Here is a 16,414-nt window from a genome sequence, read left to right as displayed (position 1 = left end):
AAACAAACAAACAAAAAACAAACAAACAAACAAAAAACACACAGCGCCAGTTGTGGCTTAAGCCCACCAAGTAATCTCCAGGTTGTTCTCTGCTGTAGCACAGAGTCCTCACTCGACACAGGCAAAGATGTCAAAAATATAAAGACAAATCAACACAGAACAAAAAAAAACAGCGCCAGTTGTGGCTTAAGCCCACCAAGTAATCTCCAGGTTATTCTCTGCTGTAGCACAGAGTCCCCACTCGACACAGGCAAAGATGTCAAAAATATAAAGACAAATCAAAACAGAACAAAAAAAAAAGACAGCGCCAGTTGTGGCTTAAGCCCACCAAGTAATCCCCTGCGTATTGTGCAGGTAGAGCCGGTCACCTGATGCCCAGAGTGACTCTGAGGCTGCAGCTTTAGATGCGTGGGGCTGAGGGGTCTGGACAGTAGGTTTTACAAAGTCAGTGCAGTTTCTGCCCTTGCCGGCACATATGCACACCGAGAATAGCACCACCAGCCCTGTGTCCAGCTCTCCTGAGTCTTAGGGCACCTCTTCCCTGTGTGTGTGTGTGGCCGGCAGGGAATTCCTCAGCTGCTGAAAGTTGAGTGCTGTATCTGCCACTTACTGCTGATCCCTGGGAGTGCCTCCGCCGATGTAATTGCCCCGCCCTAGGCAGGCCAGAAAGGGTGGGGGCTGGGGATGGAAAGAGGGGTCTTCTCTTTCCCAGCCCAGCTGTGTCACACCCCACCCACAAGCCAGAAACGGTGGTATCTGGGGGTGGATGAGTCTTCTGTCTCCTAGTCCAGGGCAAACCACACTCTTCTCAGCCTCTTCCCTGGGCCAGAGCCAGCGGCCAGTCTTCCCATAGCCCAAACCCCAAGGCTCCTCTGTAATCTGACACTGCTCTTCAGATCAGGAGCCAGTTCAAGTCTCTGGAAGGGTGGGGGTAGGATTGGAAGAGCGGGGGGAGGGGCCCAGGTATAGAGTTTAATAGCCTCAAATGCTAGATATCCTCCCTCTGCGGGGGGGGGGGGGGAGAGTTCTGCTGTGGGACGCAAAGTAGAGTCCGCCACCTGGCTTTTGTGTTCTCTCTTTTGTCCTGGGAACCCCTGCGTCTCTGCAGCTGGGGATGTGTTTGCCCCACTCTAGGCTGCCTAGAAAGGGTGGGGGCTGGGGATGGAAGGAGAGGTCTTCTCTTTCCCAGCCCCGCTGTCTTAACACTCTTCCCGCAGGCCAGAAAAGGTGGTGGCTGGGGGCGGAAGATTCCCAGCTCCTAGCCTCCTCCCTGGGCCCGCCTGTCTTCCTGGAGCCGGGGCTCCAAGGCGCCTCTGTAATCTGCCGCTGCTCCTTAGTGCAGGGGCTAGATCAAGTCTCTAGAAAGGCGGGGGTAGGGTCGGAAGAGCGGGGGAAGGTGCCCAGGCACGGAGTCTGTGTTCCTTGTCCGGCCCAAGGACCAACTGAGGTTATTAGCTGAAGTTAATGCTGGATATGCTGCCTCTGCAGTGGAGAAGTCCACTGTGGGACGCAGGGCAAAACGCCCACCTCCTGGCTTCCGGGCTCTCCTCCATCCTGGGATATCCTGCGTATCTGTAGCCGTGGGTATGGGCTGGAATTTCACAGGCACAGGTGCGGAGCAGATTTCCACGACCCAAGGGTGGGGGCCGAATTTCTACCGCCACAGGTGTGGACCGCGATTCCAACCCGCGTCCCCACCGCTGCCGCAGGTGCGGCGTGTCTCCGCTCCGCTCCCTTCCTTCTTCCCCTGCTCGCCCAATTTTTCCCCACCTGCAAGAAATCCCTGCGCGAGTCTCTTCGCTGTTCTGCGTGATGAGCAGAGAGTCCTTTGATGGGTTATAAGCTTCCCGTTTCTGATAAGATCCGACGGAGAACTCAAAAAGTGCGCCCCGCTGCCGCCATTCCTATGACGTCACTCCTAATTCCCTCTTTATAAGGATCTTCATCACCATTCTCCTTCATCATCAATGCTGCCAGGGTACTGAATTACAGACATGATTATAAGTCCAGTGAAAGCCTTCAAATTATTTAAATGGTACTTGATACCTCTAACCCAATTCAAGCATACTCATGTTGTCCTCTCTCATAAATGCTATTCAATGTGCCACTTCTATACTTTCCATATATTGTAACCTTGTTATAATACCTTCCTTCAATTATATGTAGAGATTCAGGCTTTCTGGGTCCTAAAACTTTTGTAAATTGAGGCCTATTTTTTAAAAATAAATACTACAGAGTTGTACATAAAAAACAGTTATGAATATATTTATTTAGAATGAGGAAAGAAAGAGCAACACAATAGAAATGTTAAAAGCTGACAAACACTATAAGCATCACAAGTTCCAGAATGATGACATAATAATTTTTATTAATTAATTGCTTGACATATAATATCTTTTTTATATTTTACCTTTCTTGGATAGCTACTCATTGATCATCTCTTCATATGACAATATCTTTGCAGTACCATTTTCTTTGGATAAATTATTATATTAAATCTTTCCTTTAGAATGAATGACAGATTTTTTTTTATTATTTAAAGTTGAGTTTAATAGTTTAATATGCAGCACCACAAATTGATGTATTTTTATGTACAGTACAGCTGAAATTTTGGTTCTTCAAACAGAGGAATTCTGAAAATTTTTATTTTTTGTAAATCTCATAAATACAGGAGATGAAAAATCCCAGTTTATTTTTTATATCATTGCATACACCATATTATTAATGAGTTTCCTGAAGGATATAATGCCCATTCTAACTGTGCACTGAGGTAGACTATTATCTTCTACTTAGAATTTTTCACACCTATTGGATATTTAGAAGAAATTTCCACAGACTGTCTTCCGGCCCTATAATCTATTGCTCCTATATGAACCACGTAGGTGCAGTGTTTGGAGTGTAGGAAGTATCAATGTCAATAAAACTAATGACCCTGCATTTTCATGCCATAATAGCAGGTAAGTTATCTGCACATTAGGGGCAGGAAGAAAGATTCCTGGAATACATTTCTACGTCAGTTAAGTTACTAGTAAATGTACACAAAAGTGACTGAACCACACAGTTGTATCATTAAACTTCCAATAAATGCATGCCCAATTCAACTTTCCCTTAACCAGATTCCAAATATATTCACGTTCACTCCAACACTGCATGGAATGAGAAGAATTGTGACAAAGGGAAATCAGAGTGAGAAGAGACAACAGTAGTTTTCTCACAGCAGTTCAAAAATTTCATTACCGAAAGATTTGATCCTGTGAACATACTGTTTTGCAAAAACCCATCCATCCAGGACTTTGGAAGATTCAATGCAAGTTAGGAGTCACGCTTAAGCTTGTTTTCAAGTTCCACAGGACTCTTCTAACAGATAAAAAGGAGTTTTATTTTGATATGATTTGTAAATCTAGAACATTGCCTTCAGCATGAATTGAAGAAATACTCTGAGGTGGGAGGAATAAGGCAAGGGTTTTAAAGGCAAGAGTTTCAAGGAGTTGCTGATCAAAGGGGTGGCTTGTTAGGGAAACAAGACAATAAACTTACATCATTGATTTTCTCACTGGTTACATCAACCTGACTTTCAAGGGTCAGTTGACTCAGTAGTCAGCAAGTGGGGCTCTGAGATAAGAACGAAGGGTAGTTTCAGTTGACTCATAGTCAGCAGGTAGAGGCACCTGATATGGCCAACAGTTGGATACATAACACATAGTCAACAGGGAAAGGGGGATCACCAGGCATATCCCAAACCCTTGGTTTTTCTTGGAGTCTGTTAAGTAAACTAATAAAACAAGTTCTGTAGTGAAAGAGACAATGCAAAGAATGCAGTTTATAGGGTAGATAGAGTCAGAATTTAAACTGCAAAATGGTCTAGTAAGTGGAGCAGAGCGTGGGACCAAATTGCAAAAGGGTCTGATATTTAGTCACAATTTTATGATATTGGAATTCTTAAGCTTAAGTGTCATTCATTTCATTGTAAACCTGTCTCTTATATAATCCATATGTGCTACATATTCATGGTCTGGATTTTAAACAGCCTGCAAATTTCAGTTCAATCACCACTCTTTCTTTGCAGAAGACGTAATCTCTCCCTGCCCTGAACAACCAAGGCAATTTATTTATACTTCTTTTTCTGTAAGATACTTCTCTCTCACCTGCTCTTCCTGCTTTGTGTTACTGCATCTCCTCTTTTCTCTACTTCTTCTCTTTCAATATATATGTTTAGAGTATTGGCTGCACACACACTACCATCTCTGTGAGCATATGGCCTGTTTATTAAATTTATTTTAATTGTCTATAATGGACTCAGCATTTGAAGTCAACTTGAATGGCTATCCAGTGAAATATTACTATGGTATTGAAAATATAAAAATATTAAGTTTGAGCCTGATGAAAAAACGTTCTAAAGAAATGAATGAAACAAATAATGTCAAAGATAAGTAGCAAAGAATTGTATCAGTACTGAAATAATAACACTCTCTTTGGCCTAAAGAAGAAAAACCCACAGACTGACTGAGGCATGGGGTTCACACAGTGAGCGATTCCTTAGTTTTGTATGGTCTTAAACCACAAATCCTGAGTTCGGTATCCACTTAAAAGTGAAGAAGACAGGTAAGGTATTTCTACCCTAAAACTAACAGGCCACAGTGGCAGCAAGGTATATATTTTGTGTAAATATAATGAAAAACCACTGTATCGGTTAACATAGGCTAAATTATGCTACAGTTTTCACTTCTCACTCTGATTTCCTTTTGACACACCTGGTACAAAAATCTCAGTCACTTATAGCAACAAAAGTTTGTTTCTCTTTGATATTATGCGACCATCTTCGGTTGACTGTGGCATTGTTTCATGTCATAGTCATTCTGGGACCTGAGTTGATAGAGCAGCCTCTCTACATAGCACATTTGGTACTCATTATGACACAGGAGAAAGAGACATGCCAGCTGTTGCACTTCTGCCCCAAAGTGAAACACGCCTATTCTCCTTATATTTCATCAGTCAAAGCAAGTCTCAAAGCTGCTATAAAGGTCACCAGGGCATCATCCTCTCACATGAAGGGGCACTGCTAAGACAGAAACTAGAATATTTGGTAGAGTAATATATAATCTAACACAGTAATGAACTGTATTTTATCCATGTCAATTGCTTGACATGACCCTTGATTCTCCTTTCAAAAATATGTGCTTAGAAAAATCCAAGCACTTTTCCATTTGAAAAAAATCCATTAAGATTCCAATAGATTGATCCCCAGAAAAAGGTCAATAGTATTTGAGTAGCAATTTAAAGCTTTCAAAGCACTTTCAAATAAATACCTCATTTATTCTTCCTAAGTACTCTATGAAAATTTAAGCTAATGAACTTTGATTTTAAATTCACCTGTTGTTTTGATTAACCCATACTGCTCATATTTCCAAATTAAAAAAATAAGAATGCTTACATATTATAAGTCCTTTATGTCTGTTATGATTTAAATTACATCTTATTAATCTGGGCCCACTTGAAGAATTCCCAATTCATCTGGATTTCCTTTGTGTTCTTTCTTATTTTCCTGCAAACTTCCCTTCTTTTTAGTAATCCATTGTTATTATCAAATTCTACGGATGTCTTTTCCTGCTACACTCTTCATTTTCTTTAAGCAGGTCATTGCTACATGTAGTAATTATCCTGCTTTAAATAATTCTGAATCTCATTTCCCAACCTCATTCTCTTCATACACTTTGTAAAAGAAATTTAAATGTGTACAGTTATAGATTGTTGAAGCTTGAAGAGACCCTCAAGTTCCTGGAACTCTTTTAACAGAAGATAAAATAGGCCCAGAGAGATAGAGTGACTGCTCGCAATATCAAAGCTAGTCAGGAATGTTTATAGCATTAGAACTCAGGTCTTTGAGTTTCTGATACAGCACTCTCTCTGGTGTACTGCATTTACTTTATTTCATGGATTAACATGCCATTCTTGACCTTGAACTATACAGAGGATATCTTCTATTTGCTGGTCAGATTCACCCTTTGCCCTTGCCCTGTCTTGTTCAGTGTGTGCAGGCTGTCCTTTATCTGGTCCTTTGGCTTCTGGTTGGGTTCAGTCAATGGGAGGCACGAGCAATAGCTGGGATTCTGGAAGGAATGAGAGTTCTGCTCCTGAGTTCCTCCAGCTCCTACGTTCCAGGTCATGGTTGGTCCATGGCTGTACTTTTTCAGTGTCTGTGATGAAGCCCTTCTGCCCGAGCTTTACCCGCATGTTTAGCTGGGCTCTACCATGTTTTCCTGAAAATAAGACCTAACTGGAAAATAAGCCCTAGCATGATTTTTCAGGATGACATCCTCTGAACATAAACCCTACTGCGTCTTTTGGAGCAAAAATTAATATAAGACTCGGTCTTATGTTCGGGGAAAATGGTAGTAACCATTATTTATCTTTATTGTTTCAGGCCTAGAGACAGTGATCACTTCCTGCATTGCTAGTTAGATTTCTACAGTCTCTATGTCAACTTTTGCTCTTGGTAACAAGTTCTTCTATTGAATAACTTTCTTTGTTCCTACACTCTTGGACTCTTCACATCACTGTGTCTTAATTAAGCTGCTTTCAGTATCATATTTGAGGGTAGCTATGTTTCCTGCTGAAACCCTGATTGACTCAAAGTGTATCGCTGTGATTTCAGCAGTGAGGTTACAATACAAGTTATTTTTCTGTTAATAGAAGTTCTTTGTAGGGCAAAAGTGGTTCTTCTAGTCCTGCTATTTGGTTATGGGTAAGTTGTCACAGGTTGGATTCTCTAGAAGCAAACACTAAGATAAAGGTTGGGGTATGAGATATTTATTAAGGACTAACACCTATGAAAGGAAGGGGGAGGGGGCAGTGTTGGCCAAGGAAGAAGTCAAACTATATAATGCAGGCCCCCAAAAGAGGTGAACAAGCTCCCCGGAGCTCTAGAGTGAATATTGCCTCTCAGAGCTGTCTGGCATTGAATTAAAATGGCTGGGCCTTTCTATGCACCCTCCACAGTCAGTGGATGTCAGCTGCCCTAGAAAGGGCATGATTAGATATACATGAGAGCTCTCTGGAACTCCAGCAGGCCCTGAAGAGCTGACAGTCGCAGGCGGTCTGCTCATGCTGCACTCCAAGCTGGAAAGCAAGTTACATCTTAGAGGTTATCTGGGAGGTGTCTCTCTCTATATTACGCAAGTTGGCAAACTTCTATTTAGATGTATATCATTATGCATATTTATAGGATTACCAGATATAATACAAGTCACCCAGTCAAAATGGAATTCCAGATTAAACAACAAATGCATTTTAGTCTAAGTATGCCCCATGCAATATCCGAGACAGCTTTATAAATAACAATAATTTATTGTTTACCTGAAATTCAAATTCACGTGGGCATTTTTTCCCCTAAATCAGGCAACCCTAATAATAATAATCAGGGTTTATGAAAAGCAGTTTCACATAGTATTAAAACAGTTCAGCCTCTAATACTGGACTGTATCAATTCAGCCTACCCACGTATTTTAGTCTCCTTGTACTTCAGTTACTTCGTCTCTAAAATGGGGAAAATAAGAAGTCTTAATTTATAAACTGTTTTGAGGATTGAATGAGTTAGAAAAGTAGAACTTTAAGTTTTAATTACATATAATAAGTGCTTAGTAAATGCTAGCAATTGCAATTGTTATTTTCATTATATCGCTTCTGTTATATTAATACAATGTCATTCAATATATCCTTGCAAAGTGCTATAGAGTACCTAAATACGATGTAGTCTCTATTACCTAAAATTATAATTATGTACTGGATAGCACATATAAGTCCAAAATACTGTAAAGGCCTTACAAATAAGCTATGAGAAAAAAAAATCTTCTGATACAGTGTGGCCCAGAATTGGTAATAAGAGAACTGAACAGTAAAATGGTTTACACAGATTGCGAAATTTAAACTGAACCATGAAGGAAAACTATTATTTTGACTCATGAAGAAGGCTGGGAAGCAGAAACACATTTGAAGAAAAAGAGCAAATAAATTTCTGCCTGAAATGGAAGCTAGCTAGCATTCTTTCTGAATTTTCTGTAAATATACAAGAACAGTGAAAATAGAAATATGAGACATTGTCAAAAAAAACACAAAACCAAAAAACAGCATAGCCAAAATACCCATTAAAACATCTGGAAAGTAGTGGATTATCTCATAATATGTAGGTTGATTAAAAACAGATTAGAAGATACTTCATACTTTTTGTCCTATTGTCAATATTTCATCTCTCTTAGAATGTTTATAAAGATAATTTTTAATTCTTGGTCCATCTGTTCTAACATTTTACTTGTGATTAAAGTGGTAATCCAATATTTATTCTCCTTTTGAGATAACTGTGCTTGTCAAGGGTATTGTTGATTTGGCATTGGACCTCAGATCACCCGGGGTTGTTAGTTACTTTGAGAATGTTTCCAGTGTCCCAAGCGGGCCTACCCGGTTCATGATTCACTAGAAGGACCCAAGAGACTTAGCAAATGGTTGTACTCACTGCTGACATTTCTTATAGAGACACAGCAGGGATTAACTAGGGAAAAGAAATAGGCAGAGTCTATGGGAGTCTATGTATAGGATTCCCAATATCTTCCCCTCCTATAAGGGGTCACAGAGTGCACCCACCCTCCAGCAGCAAAACTGCAGTGACATCTGTGTGATGTTTCTGCCCTGGTAAACCTGTTAGAGACTCAGAAATTAGGTCTTTTAGTGGCCACATAGGCATTCTTTGTCTAGCAACTGTGAAAATTTCAGGCTCTCAGAAGAAAATCAGGTTTTTGTCAAGAATCACATTGTTTGTACAAACAATATAGGCTCAGGCACACAAAATTATTATGATTTGGGGACTATTTCAGAAGCCAAGTTCCCAGACCCCACCAGCCAAAGGCCTGACTTGCAAAACAACAGCCTGCAGCTGACTGTGTTCTCTGTGCACAGTCAGTCCCTGTGCATAGGGAAGACCTCAGGTGACCCCCAAACCCTGTGAGATCAAGGGCTGGGGGTGGATTGAGCCCTGAGGTCGAGGAAACCTAGTGTCCAAGTACTCACTCCATAAAACAGTTCTTCATTCATTATGCCCCCAGGATAATGTGAAGAGACTTCCTAAAAGGTTGGGAAGCGGCTGACACAGTTTAGTTAGTTCCCATATGGTTGATTTAAAATCCGGATGAACTCAGGTCTTCTCTGCTAATCTGGTTTTACATTTGAGGACACTTGGGCCAGAGGCAGAATTGAGACAAGTGGAGAGGCTGACAGTTCATCCTAACACAATGGTGGTGGAAGAATAAAAGAAGAACCCTACAGGGTTTTTTCCCTAAGTTTTTCCTTTCACAGTAGGTCTGACTCCTCCCATTAGTCTTACACAGCAGTTTCAAAGCAACCACACATCACTCAGGGATTTCTTGCCACTTTTTTCTCTTTAATGTTCTCTGTGTAGGTTTCTGTGGGATTTCTCTTAGGGCTGGGATCCAGCCGTCCTGCTACTTCAGCATCCTGGTAGGAATCAGATAGAACATCATTTTAAAATTTCTTTTTTCTTTTTTTTTAATAAAACATTATATATCTTCATTGCAACACTCTTGAAAAATACAGATAAAGACAAAGAAAAAAAAGGAAATGAAACCTCATGAACAACTCTATAGCAGAGAAATGATCGCTGTTAGCAGCTTATAGTAGATTATAGTGAGTTTTTGTTTCTCTCCTCTTCTGCCTTTTATTTGCAGTGTAACACTAATGTCAGCTTACCCTTGGTCTACTCCTAAGTGATGGATCGTCTCAGGATATCTGGTGAAATGTATAACAATTCCTAATTGAAATCTAATTATCTATTGCGTGGAGGAACTTTCTGAGGCATAATATAAACTGCCTATTTTGGAGATTCAGACACTATGGTTACAGGCACAAAACTGATGGGACTATTTAAGAGAAACCCATTAGCAATAGAAAAAAAAATAGCTGCTTAGGAAAAAATAAGTTCTAAAGTAAGAGAGAACTAGGTATAAAAATATTAACTTGATATCACTGTCTAAATCATCAAGTGGTGGTTCTGGGCATAATATAGAATTGGTCTGTAAAATTTACATTACTCTTTGGTTTCCTTTATACTCACTTCTGAGGCCTATGAAAGATAGTGATAGTCTGCAATAAATATTTTTCTAAAATACTGAATGAGCTATTTCATTGAACTGTGAAACATTACTGTGCAATCCACATTGCCAACATTTATCTTGCAGGATAGAATGGTTCTTTTATTCTATCCCCCAGATGCCCTCAGTCACAGGCTACCTTAGAGCTTTGCCATCTAGAGACTCAACAAATCAGTACCAGGAGGCACTTGTTCTTTCTATTATTCAGCCACCAGTGGGGAAATGCCGTGCCTGGTATCAAAGGAGTAAGAGGTGCCTGGTGCAACCACCACAGAGCAGAGTTCACGTGTGCTGGGGGCTGAAGCACCCAGCAATCCAGCAGCAGTATTCACTGGCCTGCTGACCAGCAATAGCCATAAATACAAAAGTGTTGGGCTCAGCATCTATTGGAAAAGACTAAATTCCCCCTTGAAAGAGTACGAGAAAAGTAGCAAAATCTGGCTGGCATGAACTTGTTGTCCACCCTATGATAGGTGGTGAGCTTATATTGGTAACAAGGCAAAATATTCTAAAAGATGAGATCTGTGGGTTTCTGGGACACACTCTACCAATACCAGTGCAGTTATCTTTCATTTTTTTAGCTTTGGAAAATAGGAGATTTTGTCCCAGAATCTTGATCCAATTAGGGCCATAGATCAGGTCTCCTGTGTCTTGCTCTGTTATAACAGAGCAACAAAGTGTTCATTCATTCTCGAATAAGGTATTGCACCACTCAATAACCTGTACTCAAGCAAACAATGTCATCTCCACTTGAAGAACTGATGTTTATGCACTGACCAATGATTTTGTTTAAAGACTATTTGCAACACATTTCTTTTTCTCTCTTCCCCTTTCTTTCCTTCCTTCCTTCCTTCCTTCCTTCCTTCCTTCCTTCCTTCCTCCCTCCCTTCCTTCCTTCCTTCCGTCTTTTGTTCCTTCGTCTGTTTGTTCTATTTTTTCCTTTTTTACATATTTATAGTAATTTTTTTTTTAAATGGTATGATTGAATTAAAGCAAACACATACACAACGCTTTAGATATAAAAGAAACATGAAGGTCTGTGGTAACTGATGAGGCAGAAAAGGGTTAATAAAAGTGAAACTAAAGGGCTACTGCCCAGGCCTGTGTCCCGTCTCCAAGAACCACCTGAGCCCATCCCCTAGAAATAAATCTAAGATGTCTAAACCCTCATAAAAAGAGGAGATAAAACCCAAACGATTTTAACTTGTTCTTCACACATACTCAAACTGCAAAACTCGTCCATTAGTTGATCTGTGGCCTAATTATAATGCAATTAGAAAGGAATGAACATCAAGGCTTGCCACCTCCCCTACTCTGTGGGCTTTTCTGGGTATCCATTCTGGGTAAGAGCATGCTCAGAAAGAAACTAATTATATGACCAACATATGTCAATCAAATAACCTCAGTCTCTACGTCACATCTCCTGCCATAAGGAAATTTACCTACACTTTCCTATATAAGAAAAAACTAACCTAAAGTTAGGTGTAGTCCTCTGCCCCAGCAATGCCTAGGCTGGCTTCTTTCTTCTTGAATAAACTTACTTCCTTGCTCTCCTCATTTTAGGCTGAGTCTGTGAATTCTTTTCGTCTCTTGTGAACGACCAGGGGTTAATTCCAATGACACAACAGTAACATCTGAGTAAGGTGAAAAATGAAGAGCAACAGCAAATAGTAATGAAAGATGCCTTACTTTTACAGAAACTATGACTTTACAGAAACATTTCTGTGTTGTATAACTGTATTTAATTTAAGACTATAACCTAGCATAACAGTAAATTTCCAAAGGAAGATAAATATTTACAAATGATATGGAGATAGTGGCGGGGTGGGGGAGAGGGACAGGAAGACATGGAGAAAGAATGAGAGAAAGAGTAAGAGAAAGAAATTTCAAATCATATTTTGTATTCCGGAACAAAAGTATTAATGAAATAAATTTTGAAAAATTACAGAGCTGAGCCTGGCGATTTGACTGATAACCTATGTGTTCTTACCTGTTTGATTTGCATTATAAGTGTACTTAAATTTTTAAATAAGAAATTAGATAAATTATTTTTGGATAAGTTATTTACAGACGAGAAATACATCCTTTGTTTTGGATTACATATACATTCATTTAGTAAAGGTTCTCTTTTACCCATTTTTCCCTTTGACTTTAAACTTATATGTAAAACAGTTAGGTTTATAGTCACAACTCTACATATTAGATATCTGGGTTGAGATCTCCAATAAGATATACTTTTTAAGAGGACAGTGAAGATTCCTTAAGTTAGAAGCTTCATATTTTATCACTGAATAAATTAATGTCCTGCTTTTTAATTCTGTAAGATATTTCTTACTATTAAAGACTCAGAGTTATAAATATTTCATATTAAATGAGAAGATAATTCTATCTTCCTGGTATTAATTAGTTGGCTAAAAATACACTTAACTCAGGAAAAAACATAGGCACAAGAGGATTTTTGTGAGACATATTTTAAGATATGTCTATGTATAGGGTTTTAAAATTTGTTTTCACAAACTTATTTTTAAACTTTCAAAAAACATTTGACCAAAAAACATTTTAAAAATAAAAATAAATAGATGAAGGAGGAAAGAGAAAAGAAAAAAATGTCATGGGGACAAATAATCAACATAATATTGGGAAACAGAGAGTAGTTTAATTTGCTTTCAATTCTTAATAGAATGAATAAATATTCCCATAGGAAGAGAACCAGAAAATATGAAGTGAACTAGGAAAAAAAGAAACTCCTGCTTTGTTTGGGTGACTCCAAAGGGAGAATCTGTGAGGACAGTCAATCTGCCTGATCACATTTTCTGGAGCAAATATCAGCACTGAGAACAGAAGGCCCTGCTAAGGTAAATGAAGCATTGTGGAGCCGGCGTGGATTCACAGACAGGTGATGGCGGAGGCTCAACTCCATTGTGACCAGAACAGTGTTTTGTTCACCTCTTAGAACCATTTCCTGTTAAAGGAGATTTAGATTCTCACATGAGCTTTCTTGGCAAATCTCTACCAAGGGTATTATAATAATCGGATCTGGAAGCCTTTAAGGCAAGGACCGAATGCACACCGGCTCAGGATAAACACAGTCAGGACTTGGCAGCAACAAATACACCAGAAAAAGGCAGAACCAAATGAATAACATCTTTCAAAAAGACTATTTCTCTTCCTTGTTGGTGCACTGTATTTTTGACAAAATAATCATCTATAAATTGTCATTAACTTAAAGATACGGTACTTTTTCATTGCTTTGGGTTGATCTTTGTGATGCTTTAAATTAAATTTTGGGAAGTTAGTTCAAATATTATGATACAAGTTAAAGAAATGGAAAGGCAAAGGAAAAAACTGAAAATGTATTAGGCTATTAGGTTAGGCATGTGGGACAATTTAAGTTTAAAAAAATAGATACTGTTTTCAGGTATATAAGATTATAATTTGATATCTGTGTACTCTATTGCATGCTCACCACCCAAAGTCTAATTATTAACTAATGTTACCCCAATAAATTTAATAGAAACATAGACAAAGGACATACACAAACAATATAAATGTCCTATAAACATGAAATTAGACAGTACTGCATGTAATAAAATACATTTAAATTGAAAAAACAAAAAGAGAGACTTAATGTGAAGGAGGACTGCATTCCTCCTTTCCAGGGAAGTCACAGAATGCATACCTTTTAGTAAGCCAGACAATATCATTTGACTAATAATAACATAATTTAAATACATTGTGTTTTAATCTATTGTATATCATAGAATATTAGGAACCAGCATTATCACCCTGTCAGAAACCCAATCTGGTGGATATACGATGTGTGTCACCACTGTCTCCAATCACCAGCAGAAACTTGGAAAACATAGGATACGTTCTAAATGTAATTTTTTTTTTAATTAAAGTTTATTGGGGTGACAATTGTTAGTAAAGTTACATAGATTTCAGGTGTACAATTCTGTAATACATCTTCTACATCTCACATTGTGTGTTAACCACTCAGAGTCGCTTCTCCTTCCATCACCATATATTTGGTCCCCCTTACCCTCATCTACCATCCCCCTCCCTCCTTTCTCTCTGGTAACCACTAAACTATTGTCTGTGTCTATGAATTTTTGTTTCTTCATTTGTTTGTCTTGTTCTTTTGTTGTTTTCAGTTTTATATACCACATATCAGTGGTATATAAAAGTGTCTGATTTATTTCGATCAGCATAATAATCTCAAAATTCATCGATGTTGTCGAATGTGGTTCTATTTCATCTTTTCTTATAGCAGAATAGTATTCCATTGTATACATATACCACAACTTATTTATCCAATTATCTATCAAAGGACACTTTGGTTGTTTCCATGTCTTAGCCACCGTAAATAAAGCTGCAATGAACATTGGAGCACATATGTTTTTATGGATAAATGTTTTCAGATTTTTTGGGGGTAGATAACCAGGAGACGGATTGCTGGGTCATACGGTAAATCTCTTCTTAATTTTTTGAGGAACCTCCACACTGCCTTCCACAGCACTGCACCAATCTGTATTCCCACCAAAAGTGTATGAGGGTTCCTTTTTCTCCAAAACCTCTCCACACTTATTATTATTTGTCTTGTTGATGATAGACATTCTAACTGGTATGAGGTGATATCTCATTGTGGTTTTCATTTGCATTTCTCTGATGATTAGTGATGTTGAAAATTTTTTCATATGTGTGTTGTCCATTTGCATGTCTTCTTTGGAGAAATGTCTATTCAGATCCTCTGCCCATTTTTTACTTGGATTATTTATTTTGTTGTTGTTGAGTTGTATGAGTTCCTTACATATTTTGGACATTAGCCCCTTATTGGAGGCGTTGTTTGCAAAAATCTTCTCCCATTTGGTTGGTTGCCTCTTTATTTTGTCAATGGTTTCTTTTACTGTGCAGAAACTTTTAGTTTGCTATAGTCCTTTTAATTTATTTCAGCTTTCACTTCCCTTGCCTTTGAGGTCAAAATCATAAAATGCTCTTTGAACACAAAGTCCATAAGTTTAGTACCTATGTTTCCTTCTGTGAAATTTATTGTTTAGGTTTTATGTTTAGGTCTTTGATCCATATTGAATTAATTTTGGTACACGGTGACAGATAGCAGTCTAGTTTCATTCTTTTGCACATGACTTTCCAATTCTCCCAGCACCATTTATTAAAGAGACTGTCTTTTCTCCATTGTGTTTTTTTAGCTTCTTTGTCAAAAATTATCCATCAATGTTATGTGGCTTTATTTCTGGGTTCTCAATTCTAGTCCATTGGTCTTTGTGTCTGTTTTTCTGCCAATACCATACTGTTTTGATTATTGTTGCCCTGTAGTACAAGCGGAAATCAGGGAATGTGATACCTCCAGGATTGTTCTTTTTTCTTAGTTTTGCTTTGGCTGTTCGGGATCTTTTGTGGTTCCATACAAATCTGACAATTTTCGTTCTATTTCTTTAAAAAAAGTCATTGGAATTTTGATGGGGTTTGCATTAAATCTGTATATTGCTCTGGGTTTAAATGCAGCCTTGATAATTGGGAGGATGAATTTCTTTTCATGCTATTCCCATTGAGTCCTCAAATATTAGTTGTAACAGATAAACATTATAATGAATATATTAGTATATAGTATTTCTACTTTCTCCATTTCCAGTTTAATAACCTCAAGAATAACCTCATTCCTTTGCCTGACTTGTCCCTGGCATGAGCGAAATGTTGCACTAATATTTTGCTGCTATCATTTTAAAGTCATAGTACCAGTAATTTCTATTTTCTTCATGGGCCACTAAGTTACTGTTCGACCCTCCTTTTACTTCCCTCACACACAGAATATTTGATTTTTTAAACAGTCCTATTGCTTATTTTCTAATCAATATTCCTGTGCACACACCTCATTTTTCTTCTTTCACATTATCTGACCTAATTTATTCACATAGGCTTATGATTATGTGTTTGTTAATGCAGCTATGTCTGATCAATATACCTGATTCAGAAAATATGTCCATATGTCATTTTTTACGTACAAGTTTCTCTTGCAAGTTCATGTTTATCTGTGCATTGATCTATATGGTTATCTGGATATAGGCCATCTTTCTTTTGTGTGTGTGTGTGTGTGTGTGTGCGTTTTATTAAGAGTTATCTGTGGATGAGTGAATTAAAGAATGAAGTGGAAAGTGGAGTTAGAAGGTGATCAAGAATGCATGGTAGAGAAACAAAATATGTCATAAAGGATAGATTTGATCAACTGTATGCAATTGTTGACT

Source organism: Rhinolophus sinicus, chromosome 14 (assembly GCF_057876585.1).
Source record: "Rhinolophus sinicus isolate RSI-liver-muscle chromosome 14, RSI-T2T, whole genome shotgun sequence".
Classification (NCBI taxonomy): Eukaryota; Metazoa; Chordata; class Mammalia; order Chiroptera; family Rhinolophidae; genus Rhinolophus; species Rhinolophus sinicus.
Note: the sequence above shows the minus strand (reverse complement) of the source record.